Source organism: Panthera pardus, unplaced genomic scaffold (genome assembly GCF_024362965.1).
Source record: "Panthera pardus isolate Hobbes unplaced genomic scaffold, ASM2436296v1 HiC_scaffold_27, whole genome shotgun sequence".
NCBI classification, from domain to species: Eukaryota; Metazoa; Chordata; class Mammalia; order Carnivora; family Felidae; genus Panthera; species Panthera pardus.
The window spans coordinates 3,627,504-3,651,961 of NW_026526843.1; the positions used below are offsets into that span (position 1 = coordinate 3,627,504).

The 24,458-nt window shown below is 41.6% G+C and overlaps 1 pseudogene; it reads right to left on the reverse strand.

Moving 5' to 3' along the window:
- Window positions 1–22,929: 22,929 nt before the first annotated feature.
- On the reverse strand, window positions 22,930–23,598 carry LOC109253708 (olfactory receptor 10G4-like; annotated as a pseudogene).
- Between the last annotated feature and the right edge of the window lie 860 nt (window positions 23,599–24,458).

Consider the following 24,458-nt stretch of genomic DNA (forward strand, 5'->3'; position numbering starts at 1 on the left):
GTGACCACAAGCCTCCCAAGTGTTAAAATAAATAAGCAAATTAAGTAAGTAAATAAATAAACATCCCACAGTGACTAAGTGACAGAGAATTAATTAGAACCAGGGACTATGCTCCAACTTCAAAATCTTATCAACTCTGCTCTGCTGTACTCTGGGACCTTAGAGAAACAAGTGCCTACAGTCAAGGTGAGATTCAAGATGCCTAATAGGTAGACCTTCCTCTTGTAAATTAGGAGAAGGGTAATTGTGAAAGTAGAGGTGAGAAAGGGGAACCAGAATGACTCTTCAACCTCAGGTACATTCACAGCACAGCAATCTTAGAGAACAGTCCCTATGTAAGTTAGAAATTAAATTCTCTTACAACTCTGCCTGTCTGCATACCTCCCTAGGAAGTCATCCTGTGCTTCTAGGGCAGGGTTCCTCATCAGCGGCGCCATTAACATTTCTTCTTTGTTGTACGGGGCTGTTCTGTGCATTATAGGATATTTAGCTATATCCCTGGCCTCTGCCCACTGGGTGCCAGCGGTAGCCCCCCTATCCAGTTGTGGCAACCAGAAATGTCTGCAGATATTGCCAAATGTTGGGGGGGTTGCAAAATCACCCCTAATTGAGCACCACTGGTCTCATGCTATGCATACCCCAGTTTGAAGTTTGTTTCTCTAGCTCATTAGGAATGTGAACAAGGTTAGTTGTGCTTTATTAAGGAAAAGGGCAAAATCTGGTTGTTTGCATTGAAATTCCCTTCCTGGGTCATAGGGTAATTCTATTTTTAATTTTTTGAGGAACCTCCACACTGTTTTCCAGAGCAGCTGCACTAGTTTGCATTCCCACCAACAAGGTACAGGGGTGCTGATTCATAGGGGCACATGTACCCCAATGTTTATAGCAGTGCTTTCAACAATAGGTAAATTACGGAAAGAGCCCAAATGTCCATCAACTGATGAATGGATAAAGAAGATGCAGTTTATATATACAATGGAATACTACTTGGCAATGAAAAAGAATGAAATCCTGCCATTTGCAACAATGTGATTGGAACTGGAGGGTATTATACTAAATGAAATAAGTCTGTCAGAGAAAGACAGGTATCATATGTTTTCACTCATATCTGGGATTTGAGAAACTTCACAGAAGACCATGGGGGAAGGGAAGGGAAGGGGAAAAATAGTTTCAAATAGAGAGGGAGGCAAACCATAAGAGACTCTTAAATACAGAGAACAAACTGAGGGTTGATGGGGGGCAGGGGAGAGGGGAAAATGGGTGATGGGCATTGAGGAGGGCACTTGGGATAAGCACTGGGTTGTATGTAAGCAATGAATCACAGGAATCTACCCCCAAAGCCAAGAGCACACTGAATATACTGTATGTTAGCTAACTTGACAATAAATTATATTTTAAAAAAGTATTTACACTTCTTGATTATATGTATTCAAGAGAAAATAAAACTGTACTACACAAAAATGGATATTTTCATGTAGTTTTATAAAATAAAACACACTCACAACATAAAAAAATAAATTCCCTTCCTGAATGAGTGGGGAGTTAAGCCCATGGAGATAGGGAGTTGTTGAATCCATATCAAAGGCTGAACCCAGCATTGGGTCTTGAAGGAAGCAAAATTAGGTTAGGAGAAGATATTTAAAGATGCCAGATAAGGGGAAGAATGGAGATGAGGAATGAAGTTACTAACAACAGAAATCATGACAGATGCCATTTATGATTTGCCAGCCATTGTGCTAAGTACTTCATATGGATTCTCTTGTGGAATAATCATAATATCCTACGAGATAGTTATAATCATCTCTTAGGGTACAGGTTATACTGTTGTAACAAAAGACTAAAAAACTTCAGTGACTTAGACAATGTAGAAATGTATGTATCTCCATGAAAAGACCAGGTAGACTGTTTAGGATACCATGTTGAGGATCCAGGCTGCTTCTGTGCTGTTGCTCTGTTCCCTTCTATACTCAGATTCCATCTCGTGGTCCCAGATGGCAGCTGCTAATTCTCCTATCAGGTCTGTATTCCAGCCCGCAGCAAGAGTAAAAAGGAAAAGGTGAGGAAATGCACTTTTTTGTAAGGGCACAATCTAAAAGTTATACACATCATTCAATTCACACCCGGTTGGCTTGACCAAGCTGCAAAGAAAATGTGGGCTTTAGCTGAGCAGCCAGCTACAGCGGTTAGAAAACTAGAGCTTGAGGCCCAACGGCGTTTTGCTTGGTAAATAAAGTTTTATTGCAACAAGGTCACTCCCATTCATTTATGTATTATCTATGCTGCTTTCTCACAACAATGGTATTTGTCAATTGTTGTGGTGAAGACCAGATGGCCTGTAAAGCCTAAAAACGGGCTTTTAAGAAAAAGTTTGTCAACCCCTGCTCTAGAAGGAGGGAATGGATATTTGAGATCTCTTAGCAGGCTTTGCCACAATTCTTCCTTAACGGAGGAAATGGAAGCACATAGAGGTTAAGTGAGTGGCTCAAGGTGACATACTGATAAGTGGTAGAGCTAAGAGCTGAATGTGGCTCTGTTTAGCTCCAAAGGCGAAACACTATTTACTATATCATACTGCCTTATGAATTTATTCAACAAATATTTATTGTGTCTACTCTGCATCAGGCAATGTTTTAGGTGTTGGGGATTCAGTGGTGAATAAAAAAGGAAATTGATACTCTTGCCAAGCCTACATTAAAGGAGAGAGACCATGAGGAAGGAGTTAAGCAAAATACATTCTATGTTCGAGGTGATAGGTGCTATAAATAAAAAGTAAATCAAGAAAGAATGGGGGGCGCCTGGGTGGCTCAGTCGGTTGGGCGGCCGACTTTGGCTCGGGTCATGATCTCGCGGTCCGTGAGTTCGAGCCCCGCGTCGGGCTCTGTGCTGACAGTTCAGAGCCTGGAGCCTATTTCAGATTCTGTGTCTCCCTCTCTCTGACCCTCCCCCGTTCATGCTCTGTCTCTCTCTGTCTCAAAAATAAATAAACGTTAAAAAAAAAATTTAAAAAAAATAAAAAATAAAAAAAAAAATAAAAAAAAAATAAAAAAAAAATAAAATAAAAAAAAAAAAAAGAAAGAATGGAAGGCAGTGACAGAGTTGGGGTAAAGATTCGTTTTTAAAAGAAATGATTAGGGGCTCCTGGGTGGCTCAGTCAGTTGAGCGTCTGATTTCGGCTCTGGTCATGATCTCACAGTTCGTGAGTTCGAGCCCCGCATCAGGCTCTGTGCTGACAGCTTAGAGCCTGGAGCCTGCTTTGAATTCTGTGTCTCCCTCTCTCTCTGTGCTCCTCCACCACTCAATCTCTGTCTCTCTCTCTCTCCTTCAAAAATCAATAAGAAAACATTAAAAATTTTTAAAAGAAATGGTTAAAGATGGTTGCAATATTGGGGAAACCAAGAAGAATGAGTCTGGATTGTAGCTCTTGACAAACAGGTAGGAAGCTGTGCCGAAAATTCCCAGTAAAAGCCCCGAGTTTCTCCTTACAGGAAGCTTGGCAGGAACTGGAACCAAAGGAACCAAGAAAGTATGAGTACCCATGGCTTATGCATGGTGGGTACCTGGTGCAAAATAGATGTGTTGGAAGAAGTCTGGTTTAAGGGTATTAGATTATGGTGGAGTGTTTGCCTTTAATCCTTTTAGACAGAATTCCAGATACCTTTCACATAGAGACAAAAGTAAACACGTACGCATGTGTAATTAACAGTAGGCGGTGAGTTGGTTTACATGGTGGAAAGATCATGAATGTTGGAAGCACACAAAACTGTGAATCTCAGCTCATGCTTGACGACTTCAGGCAAATCGTTGTTAGTACTATTATTAGGCATGATTTATTGACCATTTTCTATGTGGCAGGCAATTTATATTCATAATCTCATCTAATCCTTACATAACTCTATAAATAGATATGAGTGCTATCTTCAATTATCTTTAAGTTAAGTGGTGAAATTAAGTGGTGATAGGTAACAGTTGAGAAGTAATGAGAGCTGTACAGTTTCCTCCCATGCATTTATATTGCTTTATCTTATTTAAGAATAGTGATTACTAATGTTACTTGATGCTCCTGTGGGGCTGTTTTCACAATTTTATTTTGTAAAGAAAAATGTTAATGTTTATTTAGTGCTTACTATGTGTCAGGCACTGTTTTAATTGCTTTACATGTATTTACTCTTCAAAACAACACTGTGAGAAGTTACTATTATTCTCATTTTTCAGATGAGAAACTTAGGCCCAGAGAGCCTAAGTAACTTGCCCAAGGTCACACAACCAGTAAAAGCAGAGACTGGAAGTTGGTCCTGGGCAGTGTGGCACTGGTGTTCCCGTGTTCAATCATTATACTATAGTGCCTCACAGAACAGACCAGCAAGACAATTGAATAAGAAAACGTGCTAATTTATCTTCTGTTGCCCATGTTGTATATGGAAAGCCTGGCTATTTGGGCCTTATGATCTAACCCATGGCCACTACTACTTCCCTAATGCCAGTATATCTGAATTGCAGGCAAAGTTCCATGGAGCAAATATTTCACCTCCAGAAGACTACTCTGTGAAAACCAAATTTTAAAAGTGATAGCAAAGGTGATAGCATGTATGACTGTCTCTACCTGACTGTGTAGCTCCAGATGGATGTGTGTGTGCATTCAGATGTGTGCACCTGAGTCTAACCAGAGTTTTCAGATGTCAGCTGCTGGGCTTTCTTTCTAGTAGCCTAAACTCCAGTCTTCTGTGTGGCAAGATTTAAAAATAAGAAATCTTTATTCTGTTTGAGGATGTACACCTGTTTTTACTGGAATCTACTCTCTCCAGAAACTACCATGCTGCTGTTTCATGGATGTCACTACCAAATAAGCATGGATCGCCCAGTATCATCAATGGAATGATTCTCTGCTCCTGTCCTGGCATTTTAGCTCCTGTTTCATGTTCTGATAAAGAAAGTCATAAATATGATTTGCTATGTGGCCTGTCATTTCTTTGACTTGTCAACATTCAGTAAGGATTTCTGTGGGAATTTCTTCTGTCCAAGATGGCACAAAGGATGCCATCCATGGGCTCTACACTCCTCCTTTGAATGTGAATTTGGGAGTCTTGACCTGCTACCAGAACAGTTGTATTCTGGACTGTCCTCCTAGGGATGGGGATAGATTTTCACTGAGCCATTCCTTCTATCACTTCATCTCCTCATCCTATTCCACCCCTGACCAAATGACAGGTTCAACTGATTTCTATAAAATAGCTTTTCTGAGGGCAATTTTAACTGGCTACCATGAGGACCAACCCCAAGAAATGTCCTCATTGGTGCAGAGCTCTGGCCACTGATAGAATTGGGCTATATAAGAAATCTTAGAGACTGATGGATCTGCTATAACACTATGGAGAAACTGACACTTCCCCAGGAAATTCTGACTTCTGTGGGGCCAGGAAATATCACCATGATTGTGACTGAGTTCATCCTATTAGGGTTTCTCCTACTACTGTAGACCTCAAGGAATTGGGTCCCTTGTTCTTCCTGGTGTTTGGCATTGTCCACCTAGCCACCATTTCTGGGAATCTTCTCCTCGTGGTCCTGGTGAGCACTCAGCGGGAACTCCAGACACCAATGTACTTCTTTCTGGTGAACCTCTCATGCCTAGAGGTCTGTTATACATCCAACATTGTGCCCATGATGCTGGTGGACTTGTTAAGAAATAACAGAGTGATCTCCATGGCAGGTTGTGTTATGCAGCTCTGCTTCTCTGGGGCTCTGGGCAGCACTGAATGTTGTCTTCTGGCAGCGACGTCATATGACTGCTACCTAGCCATCTGCCAGCCCTTGCACTATCCAACATTAATGCATGGAACGATATGTGTAGGGCTAGTAATTGGTTCATGGGTTAGTGGCTTCACAGTGGCAGCTGCATTCCAGGCTGCTATGGTACCCAGTTTGACCTTCTGTGGTGGCAATGAGATTAACCATTTCTTCTGTGACTGAAACCTCTGCAGAAGCTCTCCTGCTCAGATCCCCATCTGGTCAACCTGGACTAACAGTGTTGGCTACTCTGGCCCCTTTGGACTAACCCTAGTCTCTTACTGGAAGATTCTTTCCATGGTCTTGCATATACCTCCCATGACTGGTAGGAAGAAGGTCTTCTCCACTTGTTCTTCTCATCTAGTGGTTGAGACCTTGTTCTATGGGACCTTGATCCTGGTCTATGCTGTGCCCTTGGCCGGCCAGGTGCCAGTTCTCAACAAAGCCTTCTTCTTGCTCTATACTGTTGTTACTCCTATGTGTAACCCCCTTATCTACAGCCTCAAAAACAAAGATGTCAAGGAGGACCTGAGGAAGCTGAGGATTTGATCCTATAATGATAAGTTTCATTCAATCAACAAAAATGATGACAGTCTGAAGGTCAAGGCACTGTCCTAATCCTCAGGGAGCTCTCAGCCAGATTAGGAAAGGATAGGATAGATTATAATATTTATAAGCCAAAATATTGGTTAATACCCAGATCATCTATTTAGCTGATTTAGGGGAAGAGTTAGATTTGTCTTGGTGTCCTTGAAATTATCTAGCTTTCCTTGAGCACATTTATACTGTGAGAGGGTAGGGGCACTTCCTAGGAGGGAAACTAATTATTCTGGGATATAAAATAAATAGTTTCTGAATAAAATTCCTCCAGAAGCTCAATCCTGAAAGTAGGTATTGGCAGGTGTTCATGAGTTGTGTTCAGTTGTGTGTGTGTGTGTGTGTGTGTGTGTGTGTGTATGTGTGTGCATGTTTTATAAATGAGACTGGGGGATTCTGGGGTTGGAGGAGGAGTGATAAATGTGCTATCCCTATAAGTTTAAAAAAATAAAGGTGTTATCTAATAAAATATATGGAAACCCAGTAGGCGACTAGTTGTACATTAAACACAATTTGTGAGACATGTAGATTGCCTCAAGGCACTCTTTTCTAAGTTGAATTTTCTCTAGCACTTACAGCTACCTACGGTCATTTCTTTCTTTCTGCTCTCCTCCTAGACCCTCCTTCTGCTGTGTACCTGAGTTTGCCTTACTGGCCTCACTTGTGCTTTTCGTTCTTATTTTTGTATCTGTTACCAGTGACCTAGCATTACCAACTGTTATATTCAAGGTACACTTTAAGAAAGAGGGAAAGCAAAAAGATTCTGCTGTATTAAAGGAGAGAATACATGTATTTGCTTATTGCATCAAAAATATTTATTGAAAAAATTTTATTGAGAGTCTAATATTATCCAGGCATTGTGCTAGGTGCTAGAAATAGAATAGTGAACAATGTAGATACAGCTTCTGACCTCAAACAAATTACAGTTTTGGTGGCCTTGGTGTTCAAATGGTTCAGAATTTATGTTTTTTACATTATAGATGATGTAGTTCTTGAAAGCGCTGCCTATAAAGAGAATCTCTGCATGTAAGATCCCAATATTCTTATTTACTTTAATTTTAAGAGTAATTACATAATTAATAAAAATGATTTAATGTAAAGACCTAACAAAGCATTTAGTAGGCATATTGAACAAACACAAATGCTCAGAATGTCCCTTGCTTACCTAAATTTGCCCCATGTTTTTCCTTTAAGACCCCACTCAAATTCTACTTTCTCTTGGAATTCTCCCTGACTGTCCTGTTCATGTCATTTCTTCCTCTGAGAAATTGTTTATTTCCCTTCATTTGACAAGTAGCATGCATGACTCTTTATGTTTTATGTATATGCCCTATCTTTCTACTGAGATTATAAATCTGTCAAGGACAGAGACAGAAAGCCATTTCTAGCTGTACACTCAGCACTGCACACAGCAGACCTATCTTCAGAGGATAAAATCTGAGCTCCTCCTCAGCATGGAATTCAAGGTCTTCCATGGCCCTGCTTCTGCCTCCTTCACCAGTCTCATCTCCCACCAGGCTCCACCTAGGTTTGTCATATCACACCTCTGCATCCTTACTCATGTCCTTTGCCTGGAAGATAGATCCTGCCCATATTTGCTTTTCACCTGGTTAATTCCCCTTCATCTTTTAATACTTTCATCCATCATCATCCTCACTGGAAAGACTTACCTGATTATTTTCTCCCATCCAACACATTTAGTGAAGTGATTCTCTCCTGTGTCCCGATGGATTCATTGCAGACCCATGTTTAAGCAGTAATCATATCTGGTGGTTTGCCACTGCACCCTCAGTGCCTAAAAGAATGTTTGGCATAGGAGACACCCAATGAATACTTGCTAAGTGATGAGCTTAATGGTTAATATCTTCCTTCCCTAGTAGATTATTATTATTTCCTTAGCTTCAAGTACCACCTCTATACTGATGATCTCTCCATAATTTGATGCCATAATATATGCTGTGAAGGAAAATCAATTTGCTGGGAAGGCATATAACAAGGGTAACTCATTTGGATTGGGTTGGAAGTATAAGAAAAGACTTTTCTATATGGCATTTGACTAGAGACCAGAAAGACCAGGCAAGTGTAGGCCATAAGGTGGGGTAGGGGAGGGAAGGGTTTCAACAGAGAGATTAGCCACAGCAGGATCCTGCAGTGGTAAAGACCTTGAAATGTTTGGGATCAGAGAAAAGGCTAGTATGGTTACAGTGTGCTGGTCAAGTGGAAGAGCATGGCAGATAGGGCTGGGGAGGTAGGCAGGAAACAGATAATACAAGGTCTCACTGGATTTCACTGTAAGTAGGATTAGAACTCTTCAAATGGTTTTTAGGAGAGTGACATGATCAATTTTATATTTTAAAATCACTCTGGCTGATATGTACAGTCTTTCAATAGGACTGGGGGCTAATAGACATTGAGAAGCCAGTCACGGTACTATTTCAATGTTACCAGTGAGAGATGATGGTAGCGTAGGCTAGTAGAGTAGTGGCAGAGATGGGGAGAAATAAATTGAGCTCTATGTATTCAGAGGTAGAAATTATAGGATTTGGTAATGGATTATAGAGGAAGGCATCAATAATAACTTTCAGATTACTGGTTTGTGAATTGAATATGTGCTTGTGCACATATGGGAGATGGGAGATGGGAGAGTTCTGGAACAGAAAAGGTTTGGGGAAGAAGAGCAATGATGAAGTCAGTTTTGTATAAGAGTATTCTGATATAGCAGCAGATGTTAAATAGGTCGCTAAATATACTGGTTGAAACTCAGAAGAGATATCTGAGCTAGAAATCTGAATTTACAAGCCATCAGCATGTAGATGGAATTTAAAAGCCTGAGAATGGGGTGCCTGGGTGGCTCAGTTGGTTAAGCGTCCAACTCTTGATTTCAGCTCAAGTCATGATCCCAGAGGCATGGGATTGAGGCCCACATTGGGGTCCATGCTGAGTGTGGAGCCTGCTTAAGATTCTCTCTCTCTCCTTCTGTCCCTCCTCCCTCTCTAAAATAAAAAAGTCTAGAAATGGGTGAAATCATGTACAGAAACTGTTCAGAAGGAGAGAGAACCCAGACTGGATCTCTGGGAATTCCACTATTTAGAGGTCATGTAGAGGAAGAATAATCAGCAAATAAGACTGAGGAGGGATAGAGAAGTAGGAGGAAATCTATACTTGCCAGTACAGGGAAGATAAAATATTTTTTTGAGAAGAGAATGGTTTAGGGAGGAAAGGCTGCTAAACTCTACTAAAGGCCACAGAGAGAAGGAGCAAGCTGAAGACAGAGAAGAGTCCATTGTATCTGATAACATGGAGGACATTGATGACCTCACGAACAGAATTTTTGGTACGGTGATGGGTGAAGAAGCCTCTCTGGAGTGAGATAAAGCAATGAATAAAAAGTGGGGGCACCTAAATGGCTCAGTCAGTTAAGCATCCAGCTGTTGATTTAGCTCAAGTCAGGATCACACGGTTTGTGGGATTGAGCCTCATGTCAGGCTCTGCGCTGACAGCATGGAGCCTGCTTGGGATTCTCTCTCTCTCTCTCTCTCTCTCTCTCTCTCTCTCTCTCTCTCTCAATAAGTAGGAAAACATTTCTTTTAAATGAAGATGACACAATGTGTAGAACGTTCTTTGGAGAACCCTGGCTCTGAAAAGAATTAGATTTGGTGAGAGCTGGAACAGATTGCTTAAGGGAAGATGTTTTCACAATGTGAAATAATAGAAAATGTCCGAATACCATTAGGAAGAAGAATTTATCAGAAAGGGAGAAATTGAAGATGCGGGGGACCAGGGGGATATAGTGTTTTATGGACCCTGCAAGGGCTGGAAGGTCTGAGGTCCAGAGCACATGTGAAGGGATTGGCCTCTGATCAAAGGAGTGACACAGTAACAAACATGTACTGAATACCTACCATGTGCTTGATTTTGTTTCAAATACTGGGGTTATGACAATGAGTAAAGCCTGGTCCCTGCCTTCATGGGGCTCATAGTTTAGTGAAAGAGACAGACAAGTAAACAGCCAATTATAACCAGGTTGGTAATGCTGTGATAATTACAGGGTCCTATGTCAGTCCTGGGGACAGTCATTGTTATGGGTTGAATTTTGTCACCCAAAGAAAGATATTTTGGAGTCCTAACACCCAGTACCTTAGAACGTGACCTTACTTGGGTAGGGTCTTTATAGAGGTAATCAAGTTAAAATGAGGTCAGTAAGGTGGGCCCCAATTTAATATGACTGGTGTCCTTATAAAAGCTGGAAATTTAGAAGCAAAGACACACACAGGGGCATTGCCATGTGAAGATGGAGGCAGAGATTGGAATGCTATGCCTGCAAGCCAAGAAACACCAAAGATTGCCAGCAAATGACCAGAAGCTAGGAGAAAGATGCAGGACAGATTCTTCCTCACTGCCATTGGGAGAAATCAATGCTGACTTGATCTCAGACTTCTGGTCTCCAGAACTGTGAGGAAGTGAATTTTTTTTATTTGTAATTTAACTTTATTTTTTATTTTTTAAAATTTACATCCAAATTAGTATATAGTGAAGCAATGATTTCAGAAGTAGATTCCTTAATGCCCCTTACCAATTCAGCCCATCCCCTCTCCCACAACCCCTCCAGTAACCCTCAGTTTGTTCTCCATATTTATGAGTCTCTTCTGTTTTGTTCCCCTCCCTGTTTTTATATTATTTTTGTTTCCCTTCCCTTATGTTCATCTGTTTTGTCTCTTAAAGTCCTCATATGAGTGAAGTTATATGATTTTTGTCTTTCTCTGACCAATTTCACTTAGCATAATACCCTCCAGTTCCATCCACGTAGTTGCAAATGGCAAGGTTTCATTCTTTTTGATTGCCAACTAATACTCCATTGTATATATATATACCACAACTTCTTTATCCATTCATCCATCGATGGACATTTGGGCTCTTTCCATACTTTGGCTATTGTTGATAGTGCTGCTATAAACATGGGGGTGCATGTGTCCCTTCGAAACAGCACACCTGTATCCCTTACATAATTGCCTAGTAGTGCAATTGCTGGGTTGTAGGGTAGTTCTATTTTTAGTTTTTGGAGAAACCTCCATACTGTTTTCCAGAGTGGCTGCACCAGCTTGCATTCCCACCAACAATGCAAAAGAGATCCTCTTTCTCCGCATCCTCACCAACATCTATTGTTGTCTGAGTTGTTAATGTTAGCCATTCTGACAGGTGTCAGGTGGTATCTCATTGTAGTTTTGATTTGTATTTCCCTGATGATGAGTGATGTTGAGCATTTTTTTATGCATCGGTTGGCCATCTATATGTCTTCTTTAAGAAGTGTCTATTCATGTCTTTTGCCCATTTCTTCATTGGATTATTTGTTTTGTGGGTGTTGAGTTTGATAAGTTCTTTGTAGATTTTGAATACTAACCCTTTATCTGATATGTCATTTGCAAATATCTTCTCCCATTCTGTCGGTTGCCTTTTAGTTTTGCTGATTGTTTCCTTCGTTGTGCAGAAGCTTTTTATTTTGATGAGGTCCCAGTAGTTCATTTTTGCTTTTGTTTCCCTTGCCTCCGGAGACGTGTTGAGTAAGAAATTGCTGCGGCCAAGATCAAAGAGGTTTTTGCCTGCTTTCTCCTGGAGGATTTTGATGGCTTCCTGTCTTACATTGAGGTCTTTCATCCGCTTTGAGTTTATTTTTGTGTATGGTGTAAGAAAGTGGTCCAGGTTCATTCTTCTGCACGTCACTGTCCAGTTTTCCCAGCACCACTTGCTGAAGAGGCTGTCTTTATTCCATTGGATATTCTTTCCTGCTGTGTCAAAGATTAGTTGCCCATATGTTTGTGGGTCCATTTCTGGGTTCTCTATTCTATTCCATTGATCGGAGTGTCTGTTCTTGTGCCAAGTGAAGTTTTGTTTTTTAGACCACTCAGTTTGTGGTACTTTGTTATGGCAGCCCTAACAAGCTAATACAGACACCCAAACCAGTCTGAGAGAGAAGCCTCGGTCAGGTTAAGGGAATCCTTCCAGTGGAGGTGTTGCCTGAGCCGAATCAAGATAAGTAAGTAGGATTGCATGGGTGGGCCTGCGGAGGCGATTCCTTGTAAAGTGATCATCACCTGCAGGGGTTTGGAAGTGAAAGAGTGTACATGTCCAAACTATTGCTAGTAATCCAATGTGGCTGGATGTAGACTGTGGGACCATGGTGGCAACAACTGAGATCTGAGAAGCTGGAGCCAGTTCATGAAGGGCGTCAATTCCAAGCCAAGGAATTTGGACTTTATCTTGAAGCCAAGTGATTGGCCTTTAAATATTCATTTCCCCTCCCAACTATTCCCCTGCCTCATGCCATTTTTTTCTAGGAAGCCTTCTCTTACATCTACTGTGGAACTTCTCACACACAAATATGGAAAATAACTTGCTTCTTCTCTCTTCAAATATGCAGTGATATGTCCTGTTATGTCCTGTTTACTGGGATATGCCCGGTACCTGGCAAGTGCTTGGCATATCGTAGTCTGTTAATAAATGGCTCTCTGGTGTGTTCCTAGGGACAGCATTGGTACTCCCTTGGTTCTCTTTGGTCATATTCCAGCACACTCCATATTTTGTTTTTACTCTTCTCTCTTCTTCCTTCCTCTCACTGATGACCCAGCACCAATGACCCCCATGACACTTGGCTCTCATTTCACTTCTCCACTTGGTTTTCTCCTTGAGCAAGGACTCTGGGAGCTCCTAGTATGCTCCCTCTAACACAGAATTGGCAGTTCCCCCCATTGGGCAGCCTCTCATGCATTCAGGTTCCTTATTGTCCCCAAGGGAGCCTGGTTCACACTGCACAAAACCCTGCAGTCCAACCTTGTCACCTTGTTCCTGCCCCTGGTTCTGCCAGGACTAGTGCTTAACTGACCCTAAGAAGGGTCATTAGGTCACTTTCAAGGAAGTATCTCTGGCCAGAATGGACCAAAGAACAGGTGGCAGCTTTGGCAAGAGGATGCAGTTGAGGCTACAGGATGCAGCAATGGGATTGCTGGGCTCAACAGGTGGGCAGGGTCAAGTAATCTGAGCAATCTCCAAGTGAGCCAGATTTGACCCATGGGATCTCCATCAAAAAAGGCAAACTAGGGCACCAGAACAGGAAATTAGGAAGAGTGATAGTCAAGGCAAGAGGCTGAGCAGAAACCACGTGCACTAGATTGAATTCATTTAAAAAGTACATCCGCTCAGGGCGCCTGGGTGGCTCAGTCGATAAAGCGTCTGACTTCGGCTCAGGTCATGATCTCATGGTTTGTAGGTTTGAGTCCCCATCAGGGTCTGCTCTGACAGTACGGCTCTTTCTCCCTCTCTCCCTGCCCTTCCCCTGCCCTTCGCCTGCTTGTACTTTCTCTCTCAAATCAATTAAATAAACTTAAAAATATAAAATAAATAAAAAGTACATCCTCTGAAAAAAAGTACATCCTCTCATACCTGCCCATTTCTCCATGCATAAACACACCCCAACTTGAGCCAGCACACACACACACACACACACACACACACACATCCCACAGACACAAAATGCTGGCACACAGTGTCATACTCACAATGGAAGAACCTAGAGTGACATGTTTTGTTTGGCAGATATTGTAACTACCTTATGTGTTTGCAATTTGCAGGGAAAGATGTGCTCTTTACAAGTGTATGTCCCAAATAATAGAAACATCCCTTGAAATAACCACGTTTTTTTTTTGTTGTTGTTGTGATGGTTTCAAACAGATAGCTTTCTGTCTTCTTATACCAATTGAATCTGATACAATTTAACTTTTTCTGGATGATTTCAAACAATCTTTATAGATACGCATTATTGGGGGCTGAGCTGAGATAAAGAGTGTTATTAGGAGCTATATTGAGGTGTATTGGACTCTATTCCTCCACTAAACATCCCCAGTATTAAATATCCCATTTACACAGACACTCATATTACATACATATATACATATACACACACCATATTTCTATATAAATGTCTGTACATAAGATACACACATAAATCATGCTTATAGACACACACACCATACAGTTACTTGCAAGCAACCTATTCACTCCCTGCAATGAGATTTGTAAGTGGTTCCTTTTCCTATAGCCAATAGCTTGCTTCTTTCGTCATTTTCCTTCCTTTTTCGCACACTAATTGTTGGGATTAAGGAGTTAGCCCCTCACTCACTGCAGAGTTGGTGGTTTTAATTGGTTGCACCTGATTTAGTTAAAGAAGGCATTTTAACTATAAAGGACTTCACAGGGAGATAGGCTCAGGGGGAGTTATTAAAAGCAAGTGCAAAACAGCTCCTTGGGAGGTCATTATTTTGCATTTCTCGCCTGCCTCCCCACCCCCACATGTTTATTATTGGTAACAAGGTGAGAGGAAATCCCGTGACTTCATTAGAAAACTGGAAAAATACCTTTTCCTTATCAATACCTTCCTTTCTTGCTAGAGCACATTTCTTCTGGAATGAGATAAGGCCAAGTGGCCAGCCCCAAGCATCCTTTTTGTCTAAAGTTCAGGGTTAATAAACTCTCTGGAGCTTCAGGGCTCATCCCTGGAGAACAACCCTATCCTCCCACCCCCCACCTCCCACATACAGACAGCCACATCATTAGCTGAAAGTTGTAAATAACATGGACACCACCTACCCTGGTAGTATTCATGAGTGTGCCACTTGAGGGAGGGGAGAGAAACAGTTTCAGAGGGTTTCACTAGCATCTGTTTTACTAACCTATAAACAATGTGCTCATCACAAACCCTGTTTGTTGAAACCAGGCTGGCAGAACCTAGTGTGACATGCCTTGGTTGGCAGATACCTTAACATCTGATCTGTTTGGCATTGGCTGGGAAGGAAATGTTTGCAAGTGCATGTCCCAAATAATAGAAGCATGCTTGCAGTGGCCAAGTCCTTTTCATTGTAATTGTTTCAAATGGATAGGTCTCTGTCTTTTCATGCCAAGTGAACCTGACATAATTTGCCCTTTTCAGGTTGATTCCAGCCATCTTTACAGACACTAATCATTGAGTTGGGCTGGGATGTAAGGGATGTCTTTAGGAGCTATATTGAGGTGTATCAGACTGTTTAATCATCCAATAAATGGCCCCAGGCTGCCTATATTTTTTTACAACTATCCTGTCTTCTTTCTAAAGTCTTTGCTTGCTGATAATGTTGTTTATGCCTCCAGTAACCCTTTGACATTTTCCATTCTACCCCAGACTCAGAAACCAAGCTGAGTTACAATTGTGTATAAAGTAAGATTGAAAGCCCTAGGAGTTTTTCTATAAGTACTCTGCATGAGTTTTGGTGTATAGATTTTATATCATCTCTTCTGGATGCTCTAAGATTTTTAAAGGTTAAGTCTTAGTTTTTAGCTCTGAGAGTACTAGACAATTATGGTTTCCAGGAAGGGAACTTTCAGATAAGTGATGTATCATTGTAGTTAGGGTTAATACACATAAAGTAAACCTCACAAAAAAAAAAAGATATGTTTGTTTAGTACATTAATACCTCAAACAGAATCATAGGGGTAATTAATGCAAGTTTCATTTACATGTGAAACTTGACTCTACTTTTCTATTTATTAATACAGATCCTGTTAAGGAATCTACTCAGTAATACTATTCACTGTATATATATTTGGAAGTAATAATAACAAAGAATAATACCTCAATCAATCCATTGACAAGAAAGTTCATTTGCATAAAGTCAGTCTGGTACATAGAAACAGATAATTCATGGAAGCTCTCGGTCCTTGGGTAGTGGTAGTGGCAGCTGAGAAAAAGAGAGAACCAAGACCACATTACTGGGAGAAGTTAAAGGTGTGGAGACTTTTTTTTTAAAAAAAGTTTGCCTTTATTTATTTATTTCGAGGGGGGAGGGGCAGAGAGAGAGGGAGATAGAATCCTAAGCAGGCTCCACACTGTCAGCGCAGAGCCCGGCGTGGGTCTCTAACTCACAAACCATGAGGTGATGACCTGAACTGAGATCAAGAGTCAGATGCTTAACTGATTGAGCCACCCAGGTGCCCCAAAGTTCTGGAGTCTTTAGCTCAAAAATAACTGGTGTGGGGTCATATCTTAGGAAAACTGAAAAATGTCCCACAAGCCTGAGTCACAGCCTTCTCTTGCTGGAATGAAATATGTTTCTGACATTATTCTGTGAAGGAAATTTCTAAAGAAGAAGAGTCAATATTAATAGAGGTATTATTTTATAGTTTTGAAAGATATTCTGACTTTTTACTAAGTCAAAGTGGTCTTCCCACCAATTAATAGCAGATAGCTCAATGTGTGCCAGGTATCATGCTAAGCGTTTTGCATGTATTGTTTCATTTAGGCGCACACAAACTTTGCAGGTGGATGTTATTTCCATTGTGTAAATAAGGAAACTGCAGTTCTATGAAAGTTATTCACTTGACCAAGTTAGTGAGTGGCCAAATTGGGTTTCAAACCCAGTTCTAACTCCACAGCCTGCTATCTTAACCACTACCATGTGCTGTAGCTCCTTAAGAGTTACAGAGAGGGAAGGAGGCAAACCATAAGAGACTCTTAAAAACTGAGAATAAACTGAGGATTTATGGGGGGGTGGGAGAGAGGGGAAAGTGGGTGATGGGTATTGAGGAGGGCACCTGTTGGGATGAGCACTGGGTGTTGTATGGAAACCAATTTGACAATAGATTTCATATTTAAAAAAAAAGAGAGATGGCATAAGACAAATTCTAGGGTACTTTAACAGGTATATGTTAGTAACTAAGCTGAGACTCATGTTGAGGGGCCCTTCCAAACCCTACTTATCTACCTCCAAACCCATGAAGCAATGACCTTTGCTAGTGCTGACTAGAATGATGATTACAAAATGCATGAAAGAGAAAGGACAGTCTAAGTGTCCTAATTTCTAAAACAATCATCCTTGATGCCACATCATAAAACCGAAAGGGAAGTTGTTACTCACTGCTTGGAACTGTGACCAAGGTCAAATGGACAACATGTTTTAACTTTCAGGAGCAAAATTGGGAACGTCAGTCAATCAGTCTTGCAGTAGCTAGCGTCAGTGGTGAAATATATGCTACTTTCATGTCACTGAAAAAAATGAATGGCTATTGTTTAGAGCAAAGGATCAATCTCAAATATTGTGTGAGATGAATTTGCAAGTGAGATACTTTATGTGTTAAGAGATACTTATGAGGGGTTGAACAATATCAAAAGCAAGAATTGAGACTTCCATGGAAGGTTTAAGAACGGTGTCCTTGATGATGCACGAATTGGCCATCTAGCCATTCACAGGACAGATGGAAGTATTGTAAAGATCAGAGATTTGCTTCATTAAATGTCTTAATGCCTTGCAACTGTAAGAATGATGACTGAAGAATCCAATTTGGATGAAGAAATTAACTTGTTCTGGAAGAAACCCTAAACACAAGCAAAGTTTCTGCAAAGGTGTCAGTGAATTTTGAGTGATGAACGAAAACATGAAGGACTTGACATTTGTTTTGAACTTTCAAGGGAAAGGACAAAACAAGGTGTTCTCAAGCAGAATAGTAACCAGGGTAGAAGCTGGTTTTTCTAGTATGACCAAGAAACAAATGATAGAATTTTTAGAGGCAAACTTTAGCATGCCCAAGACCCTAAAATGGGTTCAGAATCTGACTACAGATGAGGCTAATGGACTCATACTGTTCTGCTAGCAGTGATACTATCCATGTAGAATTCACTTCTCAAAGGCAGTCAGTCAAGCTAATAGGATAAAAATTCTAAAGCACTGGAGAAATTATGTTATTAGCTTCTTTTTTAAAAATTTATTTATTCATTTTGAGAGAGAGAGAGAGAGAGTGCACAAGCAGGGGAGGGACAGAGAGAGAGAATCCCAAGCAGGCTCTGTACCGACAGTGCACAGCCCGATACGGGGCTCGAACCCATGAACCATGAGATCATGACCTGACCCAAAATCAAGAGTCGGATGCTTAACTGACTGAACCCAGGTGCCCCATGTGATTGGCTTCTTCACCATAACAGGGCCGTGGATGGCAAATCACTTTTGCAATATTAGTTGTACCTGAGGACATTCAAAAACTCCTGTGGGTTCAGCTCCATCCTTGGATCCTAGTTTCGCACAGGGGGGATTCTTAGAAATTCAGGCTTACTCTGACTTTGTAATCCCATAAACTTACTTGGGGTTCTACTTAATTTCCTGTAACTCTCTTCCAGAATCCAAATCTTTTATTTGCTTCCCCAACTGATTATCTATTCCCTCTGAAAGTAGTGTTCTGATTTGCCTCTCTTCAGGCCCTTCTAATCCTTACTTCAATACTATACTTCTATCTGCTCTTAGGACCCCTAGATACTCTCTATTTTTTGCCTTGACCCTATTCCCACTATCAGGTCTCCCTGACACTTTGGTCACCTGCTTGAGCTAGATCCATAATACTTAGGCCCTTCTTAGAGCTTATATAAGCCCTGCTGGTTTGTCTGGATCTAACTTATTTGAATGGTACCACTCTTAGTCTCCAGAGTCATTTATCAGACCAAGCTCAAAAAGACTTTTGACCATTTGTAGAATGCAAATTCATCCTCGAAAGACAAAAAAGTTAACCTCAGCTGAGTAAAGCCAAAAGAATGTATCTAAGGATATAAAACAAATACTCAACAAAGGAAGTTCCAGTGATTTTGTTTTTAGTGTCACTGGAATATGTATATCATTTCCCAGTGGGCTTCTGTGATGGGGATAACTCTTATTTGGACATATAAATTCTGATGGATTTGTCACACAATCCCTCCTATTACTTTAGTAGTAGTGAGAAATGCATTTTGCAATCAGCTTTATTAAACCCAAATCTTTTTTTTTTAAATTTTTTTAACGTTTATTTATTTTTGAGACAGAGACAGAGCATGAACAGGGGAGGAGCAGAGAGAGAGGGAGACACAGAATCTGAAACAGGCTCCAGGCTCTGAGCTGTCAGCACAGAGCCCGACGTGGGGCTCGAACTCACGGACCGTGAGATCATGACCTGAGCCGAAGTCGGACGCTTAACCGACCAAGCCACCCAGGCGTCCCATATTAAACCCAAATCTTGATGAGCTAGAAGAGTAGTGAGTCCAGATACCACATCCCCACGCTTTGTGCCTTCATTCATTTTTATGGCAACAATGATCTTGCACTACAGGTGAAGTTGAACATAGAAGGTAAACTTGAGGAGCCTGTGGAGCTTGAGAAGAGGAAGAAAAAGATGTTAAAGTTTAGAAATCTTGGAGCCTACACCAGAATGCTCTCTGAATCCAATTCATTTGGCTGGGTTCCTGGTACCTGTCTAATTCTTGGCAGTCCTCTGTTCATAAGGTCCTGAAATCTGTCTCTAGGCCCTCTCTCTGGAGTTTTACTTCTGGAGATACTGCTCTGGAACACAGTTATAAATATTTTTCACTTAGTATCACTGCCTTGAGAACCATGCAGCCTTCCTCACTTCCTAGCTTGGGTCCTTTGTATAGACATGCTAATGTGGATGGGTTTCTGATGCTGAGACAGGTACTACTGGCAAGCTTCCTTTAGGCCAAGGCTGAAGCCATTTTGCTTTTAGTTGTCCCTGACTTACCCATTCCCAGTTTCCTCTTCCTCTCATCTGAGTACCCGCTGAGGTACCAGCAAGCCATCTGGCTCTAACGGTGGAGGTTAAAGTATAAATTGAAGGTGGAGCTCTTCTAATCTAGTGTGGCAGTTTGTGCTGATCAGGTTAATGAGGATAATTTCTCTTTGGCTTGTACAGAGACATGCAAATTTAATCTGATTTGCTATTAATTACTCTGTCCAATCATTAACATAATGTTTCACTAAATAGAGAAAATCTATTCATGTTGCAGAGGCAGTGTGTCAACCAAAGCACAATAATAGAAAATTGTTGCCTTTTGTGTTCGGCAGGGAAGCTGCCAATGTGAGCAAGGCGCATGTATGACCAATGTGAGCAAGGCACATGCTTTGACATACTTCTCACCAGTAGGGATGGGCTGTCTTGGGTTATACACTCTCCTCCAGCTCCCTCAGGGGAATTACATACATTTGTGAGATGATTGGTAGGGAATACAGAGGTACACTGTTGTTTGGGGGGCAGAGTGAAACTAATTGGCCCACAAGAAGATTAAATAACCACATCTTCAGTGAGAACAACATAATGCTTTACCAAATAAATGAAATGACTTTAGATGGCTCTTTTGTATTCTTTTATTAACAAATATTTATTGAACAATGATTATGTACTAAGCACTGTAGTGGGTACTGGGGATGTAGCATTCAAACAAGACAGACACAGATCCTACCTTTGTGAAGTTTATAGTGCAAGTAGAGGATGTATGTCTATGTGCCTAAAGATCCATGCCTATAATCATTGATAATTTAGGAGCAGAGAAATTTATAATGAAGAAATGACAAGGTCAAGGTGTTCTAAGAGCATATCATAAAGAGACTAGGTGGCATCCAAAGAATAAGCCAGGTGAAAAGTAGAGTGAGGAAGGGGAGAAAGAACAGCATGTGTGAGAGTTTTGAGGAGGCATGTCTGAGGAACTTAATCTCTAAGAGGAAAGAAGCTCTGAGAGCAAGAAAGCAGGAGACGAGACTGGAGATTGAGGCAAGAGTTCTCTGGGTTTTAGCCATGAACGGGCTCTACGTGGGCTACATGTCATTGGATGCTGTGACAGGTAATGTTAGTCACTTCTGTGGGGCGTTTGGACTTCATCCCCAGGATGGGAAAGTTGTTGAAAGTTTCTAAGCTGAGTTGATCTTAGACTAGTAGATTTTTTAAAAAATTCCCAGTGGCCAACATGCTAAATAAGCTCCTCAACCTATCTCAGAAACCTGGATGCAAGAAAAAGAAAAAAAAAAAGACATATATGCATGGAGCAGATTAAGCATTTCCACTCTGCATCTGCACAGAAGGCCCGGCAGAACCCCTGAGAGGCTGAAAAGTAATTACACTTCTACTCTGGATCCATGTCTTAACCACAAGGAGTGTGTTCTGCAGTCTCTATTTCCTAACTGAGGGTAATTAGAAGAAGTTAAAACTAGATTAGGGACAATTAGACCCTATACAAGAGGGAGCTCTGTGGGTGGTCGGGAAGGGAGTAGGAAGAACCAGCTGGGAAAGTGTTTCCCCAACTGTTTGGTGTTCTTTGACTCATATTGTAGGTGGAAGTTCTTGGAGGGTTTATCTGTGCTCCTGGTGGTGCCCACCTGGAGGGTGGGCAAGTGAAATAAATGAGTTATACACACACATATATGCACACATGCACACACATACCACTAACAGCCAATCGAGATTACCTTTTCCTCAAGCCAAAGGGCTTCATAAGCCAATAAACGGAAACAAAGAGGAAAAGAAAGTGAAGGTTTTATTACAACTTGATTGAAGATGTCTTATTTGAGCAACTGCTTTTTTGTCTGGATCTAGATACTGTAGGAGGGATATGGCGAGTATATGATCTTGTCTTTAATGAGCTTCCAAGTCTATTTGAGAGATTTGGTATGGCTGGAGCACAAAGTGGGAGAAGGGGACTGGTGAAGGATAAGCTCAAGAAGTGGCCAGAAGCTAGGCTGAGGAGTTCTGACCCCATCCAAGGGGTAGGAGGGAACCATGGAGAGTTCCTGTCAACAGGGAAAGGATAGGGCCAGGCCTGGATTTTAGAAAGCTACATCTGGCCACCCTGGGGAAAGTGGATGAGAGGACATGACAAGAAGCAAGTTTGGGAGGGGGGTTAGTCAGAGCTGCCTGTGGAGAAAGCTGGGGGTATCTATGACCATGTGGAGAAAGCTGGGGAGGAGAAGCCAGTGTAGCAGAAAAAAGTAACTTACTTCACTCTTTTCATACACCAAACATTGATTGCTTTGATTCATTCGATGAACAAATAATTCTTTTGCATCTGTTCTGTGCAGAACATCATGCTAGGGGGACATTAAGAGGAATAAGAATAATGTTATTCCAATCTTCAAGGGGACTGCATAACTAACTGTTCAAGTGAGTGGAACAGTCAATAGCTGTTCTAGAATTTTAGAGATGGTTCTGCTTAGTGGAGGGGCAGATGATCTAAGAAATAAGAGAAAGGGAGGTGAATGTGCATGAACCCTGAGGAGAGGCATAGTGAAGAGCATTGCTAGGCAGAAGCTAAGAAAGTATAATAGGAAGTACTAGACAATAAGTTTGAATGGGAAAGGTATGCTGACTATGTGTGTATACAAATGTGTGTGTGCATGTGTGCGTGTATGTATGTGTGTATGTATACATGGGTACACATACATAATGCAACCAAAAACCTTAGCACCAACAGATATTTATATAATAGAAAGTCAGAAAAAGGAAGAGAAGGAGAGGGAGAAAGAGACAGGGAGGGAGAGAGAGATTTTTGTGGCATGCCAACTTGGGTCTTCCACATTTTCTCCTAAAAGACATCTATATATGGTGGTATAGCCTGATGGAATTGTGTTTGTTGGGCAAACTCAACTTTACCAAGCAAGGATTAACCTGGAGGTCCCAAGGGCTTTAGGCTGTAGGGCCCAAGGGAGGGTCCCTGCTCTGCTGGCCAGTTCTCTAGAAGAGGGAGAAGCAGTGGCCTGAATCCCCAAGTACTTCGTCTAGTGCCTGACTGAGCAGGATGGGCACCATGACAAAGGAGGCCAGGAGGAAAGTGGCCTTCTCCACCACCTCAGGATCAGAACAGGCCAGATTTAGTAGAGGATCCAGGTCACTGAAGAAGTGGCCAATCTCATAGGCTGTACAGGATGGCAGCTGGAAAGTCATGAGGACAGTGACCACAGGGGTTAGGAATCCATCCAGCCAAGGCCCACTTGCAAACATATTGCACATGTGGAGGTTCATGAGGGATGGGTACTGGAGAGAGCTGCAGATAGCAAGGTAGTGGTCAGAAGGCACGGCCTGGCAGCACAAAGCAATCAACTACGGCTAATGAACTGAAGGAGAACTGGGCCACACAACCTGCAAAAGAAGCTGCCTCAGGATCTGAGAGAGGGTCTGCAGCATCTTAGGGGCAACGGAAGTAGCGGACCAGATGTCAAGGAAGGAAAAATTGGACGAAAAGAAGTACATGGGGGTGTGGAGGCTGAGCTTAACGGAAATGGCTGTGAGGATGAAAACATTCCCCAGCACGGTCACTACATAGATGCCCAGAAATATCCCCAAATGAAAAGACTGTAGCCCATGGAGATTCCCAGATCCCAGGAAAAGAAATTCTTTGATCATGGCCGGATTACCTGTGTCTGTGAGATTCAAACGTTAGACCCGAAAAAAGGAGAGAAATATCACCAATTGGAAAAAGAGCTGTGCTCCTAGAGGGAAGCAACTGCACCAGAAATGCCATAGACTATAAAACTCAAAGGTTTTGTCTTTTCTCCTCCGGAACAAATTTTCTGTTTTGTTCTACCAGGTATATTTATCTAATACTTGTAGCAGAATCAGAAACTATGCCCTGGAGAATGAACACAGAGGGCGTCTCCTCTGCTCTTATCGAACTCTTTTCCTTGACATAACATGTGACAAGACTACCTCTGGGAGTCTCACAGTGGGAGGCAAACACCTCTTAATAGGGATGTCGTGCAGAAGCTTCTCTGAACTTCTGAAACTCAGCTTCTGAGACTCAATAAAAGTGTGAGGCCAAGATCCTAAAATAACATCAGGAATTAAGACCACCCTATCGCCCATTGAACCCCTAAATCAAGGTGGGTTCCACCAGAAATGTAATTGGAGGGAGGAGGGGAATTCAGAGATATTGATCTTAATGTATCTGTAAGAAAAATAAGACTCTCTGCCAGGCTCTGGGGACACGTCGCTGATTGCTTCCATGGCATCAAATTCCTATGGAAATCGGGGGAAATGTATGTAAAGTTATTCACTTGAAATGTTAGAGAAAAATAATGTTCCATCCTTCATAAATGAAAATGACATTCCTGACTCACAAGCAGTAGGATGTGCATTTAGAGTTATTTTTTTTTTTTTCCAGCAGCAGGGATGGGTTTGCAGTGAGTCATGGCTGCACTCTCTCACTTTCCCACAACCCCACCTCCCCCCGCCAGAGCTCAAAGACTCATATTTGTGAAATGGCT